Genomic DNA, 6,110 nt, shown 5'->3' on the forward strand with positions numbered 1-6,110 from the left:
AGCCCCAGCAGGAGGGCGTTATTAGGCCTTAGCCCCAGTACGAGGGCGTTATTAGGCCCGAGCCCCAGCAGTAGGGCGTTATTAGGCCTTAGACCCAGCAGGAGGGCGTAATTAGGCCTTAGCCCCAGCAGGAGGGCGTTATTAGGCCCGAGCCCCAGCAGGAGGGCGTTATTAGGCCTTATCTCCAGCAGGAGGGCGTTATTAGGCCTTAGCCCCAGCAGGAGGGCGTTATTAGGCCTTAGCTCCAGCAGGAGGGCGTTATTAGGCCCGAGCCCCAGCAGGAGGGCGTTATTAGGCCTTAGCCCCAGCAGGAGGGCGTTATTAGGCCTTAGCTCCAGCAGGAGGGCGTTATTAGGCCTTAGCCCCAGCAGGAGGGCGTTATTAGGCCTTAGCCCCAGCAGGAGGGCGTTATTAGGACTTAGCTCCAGCAGGAGGGCGTTATTAGGCCTTAGCTCCAGCAGGAGGGCGTTATTAGGCCCGAGCCCCAGCAGGAGGGCGTTATTAGGCCTTAGCTCCAGCAGGAGGGTGTTATTAGGCCTTAGCCCCAGCAGGAGGGCGTTATTAGGCCTTAGCTCCAGCAGGAGGGTGTTATTAGGCCTTAGCTCCAACAGGAGGGCGTTATTAGGCCTTAGTTCCAGCAGGAGGGCGTTAGTAGGCCTTAGCCCCAGCAGGAGGGCGTTATTAGGCCTTAGCTCCAGCAGGAGGGTGTTATTAGGCCTTAACTCCAGCAGGAGGACGTTATTAGGCCTTAGCTCCAGCAGGAGGGCGTTATTAGGCCTTAGCTCCAGCAGGAGGGCGTTAGTAGGCCTTAACTCCAGCAGGAGGACGTTATTAGGCCTTAGCTCCAGCAGGAGGGCGTTATTAGGCCTTAGTCCCAGCAGGAGGGCGTTATTAGGCCTTAACTCCAGCAGGAGGGCGTTATTAGGCCTTAACTCCAGCAGGAGGACGTTATTAGGCCTTAGCCCCAGCAGGAGGGCGTTATTAGGCCTTAACTCCAGCAGGAGGACGTTATTAGGCCTTAGCTCCAGCAGGAGGGCGTTATTAGGCCTTAGTCCCAGCAGGAGGGCGTTATTAGGCCCAAGCCCCAGCAGGAGGGCGTTATTAGGCCTTAGTTCCAGCAGGAGGGCGTTATTAGGACTTAGCTCCAGCAGGAGGGCGTTATTAGGCCTTAGCTCCAGCAGGAGGGCGTTATTAGGCCTTAGCCCCTGCAGGAGGGCGTTATTAGGCCTTAGCCCCAGCAGGAGGGCGTTATTAGGCCTTAGCCCCAGTAGGAGGGCGTTATTAGGCCCGAGCCCCAGCAGTAGGGCGTTATTAGGCCTTAGCCCCAGCAGGAGGGCGTAATTAGGCCTTAGCCCCAGCAGGAGGGCGTTATTAGGCCCGAGCCCCAGCAGGAGGGCGTTATTAGGCCTTATCTCCAGCAGGAGGGCGTTATTAGGCCTTAGCCCCAGCAGGAGGGCGTTATTAGGCCTTAGCTCCAGCAGGAGGGCGTTATTAGGCCCGAGCCCCAGCAGGAGGGCGTTATTAGGCCTTAGCCCCAGCAGGAGGGCGTTATTAGGCCTTAGCTCCAGCAGGAGGGCGTTATTAGGCCTTAGCCCCAGCAGGAGGGCGTTATTAGGCCTTAGCCCCAGCAGGAGGGCGTTATTAGGACTTAGCTCCAGCAGGAGGGCGTTATTAGGCCTTAGCTCCAGCAGGAGGGCGTTATTAGGCCCGAGCCCCAGCAGGAGGGCGTTATTAGGCCTTAGCTCCAGCAGGAGGGTGTTATTAGGCCTTAGCCCCAGCAGGAGGGCGTTATTAGGCCTTAGCTCCAGCAGGAGGGTGTTATTAGGCCTTAGCTCCAACAGGAGGGCGTTATTAGGCCTTAGTTCCAGCAGGAGGGCGTTAGTAGGCCTTAGCCCCAGCAGGAGGGCGTTATTAGGCCTTAGCTCCAGCAGGAGGGTGTTATTAGGCCTTAACTCCAGCAGGAGGACGTTATTAGGCCTTAGCTCCAGCAGGAGGGCGTTATTAGGCCTTAGCTCCAGCAGGAGGGCGTTAGTAGGCCTTAACTCCAGCAGGAGGACGTTATTAGGCCTTAGCTCCAGCAGGAGGGCGTTATTAGGCCTTAGTCCCAGCAGGAGGGCGTTATTAGGCCTTAACTCCAGCAGGAGGGCGTTATTAGGCCTTAACTCCAGCAGGAGGACGTTATTAGGCCTTAGCCCCAGCAGGAGGGCGTTATTAGGCCTTAACTCCAGCAGGAGGACGTTATTAGGCCTTAGCTCCAGCAGGAGGGCGTTATTAGGCCTTAGTCCCAGCAGGAGGGCGTTATTAGGCCCAAGCCCCAGCAGGAGGGCGTTATTAGGCCTTAGTTCCAGCAGGAGGGCGTTATTAGGCCTTAGCTCCAGCAGGAGGGTTGTATTAGGCCTTAGCTCCAGCAGGAGGGTTGTATTAGGCCTTAGCTCCAGCAGGAGGGCGTTATTAGGCCTTAGTTCCAGCAGGAGGGCGTTAGTAGGCCTTAGCCCCAGCAGGAGGGCGTTATTAGGCCTTAGCTCCAGCAGGAGGGTGTTATTAGGCCTTAACTCCAGCAGGAGGACGTTATTAGGCCTTAGCTCCAGCAGGAGGGCGTTATTAGGCCTTAGCTCCAGCAGGAGGGCGTTAGTAGGCCTTAACTCCAGCAGGAGGACGTTATTAGGACTTAGCTCCAGCAGGAGGGCGTTATTAGGCCTTAGTCCCAGCAGGAGGGCGTTATTAGGCCTTAACTCCAGCAGGAGGGCGTTATTAGGCCTTAACTCCAGCAGGAGGACGTTATTAGGCCTTAGCCCCAGCAGGAGGGCGTTATTAGGCCTTAACTCCAGCAGGAGGACGTTATTAGGCCTTAGCTCCAGCAGGAGGGCGTTATTAGGCCTTAGTCCCAGCAGGAGGGCGTTATTAGGCCCAAGCCCCAGCAGGAGGGCGTTATTAGGCCTTAGTTCCAGCAGGAGGGCGTTATTAGGCCTTAGCTCCAGCAGGAGGGTTGTATTAGGCCTTAGCTCCAGCAGGAGGGTTGTATTAGGCCTTAGCTCCAGCAGGAGGGCGTTATTAGGCCCGAGCCCCAGCAGGAGGGCGTTATTAGGCCTTAGTTCCAGCAGGAGGGCGTTATTAGGCCTTAGCTCCAGCAGGAGGGCGTTATTAGGCCTTAGCCCCAGCAGGAGGGCGTTATTAGGCCTGAGCTCCAGCAGGAGGGTGTTTTTAGGCCTTAGCTCCAGCAGGAGGGTGTTATTAGGCCTTAGTTCCAGCAGGAGGGTGTTATTAGGCCTTAGTTCCAGCAGGAGGGCGTTATTAGGCCTTAGCTCCAGCAGGAGGGCGTTATTAGGCCTTAGCCCCAGCACGAGGGCGTTACTCCCCAGCAGAGGGAGTTTGTCACTTTCATCTGTATAAACTGTTATGACTCTGGTTAGGCCCGAGCGCCACAAGCTGGCGAGAGGCCTATTAATCTCGTAAGGCCGTGCGAAGCACGGCTGCGAAAGTGCGCACTAAACGAGCACTTTACATTGAGATGACGACCGCGAAGCGGTCGTCATCCCCATATAAAGCACTCATTTGCGCTAAGTAGCTCACGAATACGTTCCCCATCTCTTGCATGTTCCGTGCATATAAGCATGTAATGCAAAAATTGATTATTACTGTATAGAGGGCCAAAAACACAAAGTGGGCGGAGCCCACTCAAAATTAACGAAAGTACCCGTCAGTGACCAGGGACCCACACCATGAGGTAGGAAAGCGCGAGCGCTTTCCGAAAATGTATAGTTTATGATATTTGAAAAATGGGAAACATTGTTTTCGCATCGGAATATTATTCTTTCTTCTTCTTCTTCTTCTTCTTCTCGGGACCAACCCCCCTATTTTTCACCCAGTGAACATTGACGAAAAGTCACAAAAATGTTCACACCTCTAAAAATCGTGCCTCTCTACATTCTGGCTATTTCCCTTTTCTAAAATAAAAAAAATTGGCGCGTCAGCGCCCCCAAATGTACCAAAAATGCATTGAGAGATGGGAAATGACCCAAAAAAAATCTGATCGTAGAATCATGAAATTTGGCGCCGAGGTAGATGGTGACAAGAGAAGTAAAAAATATTATTACGGCAACGCCGTCCGCCCAACCAAATGTCGGCCATATTGCTTCAAAAATGGCTAAACATGACTTCGGAGTTTTTCCAAACGTCGTACTTTTACGAACTCCTCCCAGGGCGTTGGCCCTAAAAAGCTGAAATTTGGTGAAAATGCTACTGAGGAGTGGGACATCAAAAGGTATCCAAATTACATTGATACCTCTCACGGTCTCTGTGCGGCGAAGCCGCAAACTGTAGCTAGAATTTCAGAAATCTCCCATATTTAAAATTTCTGTCGTTTGCGCAGATAAAGTCCGAATTGCGTCAAATTAGAATCAGTTGTTAAACTCTTTGCCCTAAACCTACTTGAAGTGAAATAAATTCATTTGGCGCCACAGCGCCCCCTACAGATTTTATATGGAGGTTAAATGTTTAGTTTTGCGAAATTATATGAAATTTGACACACAACTCAATTTTAGCATCCCCATCAAAAAAGTCAATGAGACCCATGTCATAATTGTTATGGCGTTGCCGTAACGATGACCGAAACCTTCCATGTTATTCCAATGGGGAAATCGCCAGAACATGTTTACACTTTAGACTTTCACAAACTCCTCCCCCTCAGGGCATTAGCCCTATTAACCTGAAATTTGGTGAGACTCATCTTCAGGGGTGGACCATCAAAAGTTATCCACATTTTCATTCAAAGAGTCACGGTGTCTGTGCGGCAAAGCCGCACATTTTGCCAAGAATTCAAAATAAAATGTCTTTTTGATGGTAAAACAAAGGGGAGAAGATGTGACAGCGTCACAGATTCAGCAGTAGGCGTAATAAAAGGACAATTGGGGCGCGTTAGCGCCCCCTCCTCTTGCGGCGTGGCGGCGGCGTGGCGAGGGCCGATCATTGCCGCTTGCGGCTATATTTTTTATTGTGTCTTTTCTGCGACTTTCTTAAAAAACATACGGCTCACGCTCTGGCGGGACACAAATAGTTAAACCTGACTTAAACGTCTCTCGTGGCTCGACTCCTTCGTCGTTCCGTTTTTTTCCGTGCGCTTCTGTCAAACTCCGGCCATAATGTTTACTCGGCTCTCAAGTAACATCATTTGGTCAATCAATATAATCATGAAAACAAAATAAAACTAATAATTTTGCCAATTTTAGAAGCACAATTAAGCATTTTTTGTTCAATACATAGCTGAAAAACAAATCGCAATAATTGTGAATAAGCATTACATTTCTCACAATAATCGTAATACCAATATTTGATAGTCCCACTTCGCTTAAATCGCTTAAAAGTGAGGTATGACAGGTTTTTACGATTTATTAATTTCGACTTTATGTTGTGTATTTATACCTGTTGTACATAGAAATGATAGTTTTGCACCGATCGAGCAGGTATTTGTGGAGAAAATGTTGAAAAATCTGTAGACAATGACAGGAAGTGACATCACACCAGGGCAGGGGTGGGCAATTATTTTCCTTCGAGGGCCATATTAGAATCCAGGCAAGCAGCGGAGGGCCGGCCCGCGATCATTAGTGTGAACTTACTTGGCATGTTTGGCGGGCCGGATTATGAAGACAAACGGCCCACATGTGGCCCGCAGGCCGTAGTATGCCCACCCTGCACTAGGGATTCGTGTCATTCCAGTCAAAGTTTATCTGTAATTTACACAAAGAAACCAACTTTTTCAACTCTCTAAACATTAATCCACTAAATAAAGTTGCTCTCGAATTTTTTTATTTGTCAAATAAAAAAAAAGTGACATTTGACGTGTTTTTTTTTGCTGGGTACTTTCCTATTGTGATGTCATCAATTACAAACAGGAAGTAAAATGATAAACCTAGAAAAATGTGCTATTCTGTGATCAAATGTTTATAATTTTTAGCAAAATTCTGTCATACGTTCTTTAAGTGAACCAGTGGAAACGGGCCGAACACCTGTGGTATAATACAGGCGTGTCGTTGTAAACACGTGTGATACTCGTTTAAACGCCAGAGCGAATGACAAAAGGTTCAGTGCTGTGGGTGTGGCGCCCGGAGCGTGGG

The sequence above is a fragment of the Eucyclogobius newberryi genome, unplaced genomic scaffold (assembly GCF_026437365.1).
Source record: "Eucyclogobius newberryi isolate DKJ021-1_F unplaced genomic scaffold, fEucNew1.0.hap1 SCAF_22, whole genome shotgun sequence".
Lineage (NCBI taxonomy): Eukaryota > Metazoa > Chordata > Actinopteri > Gobiiformes > Gobiidae > Eucyclogobius > Eucyclogobius newberryi.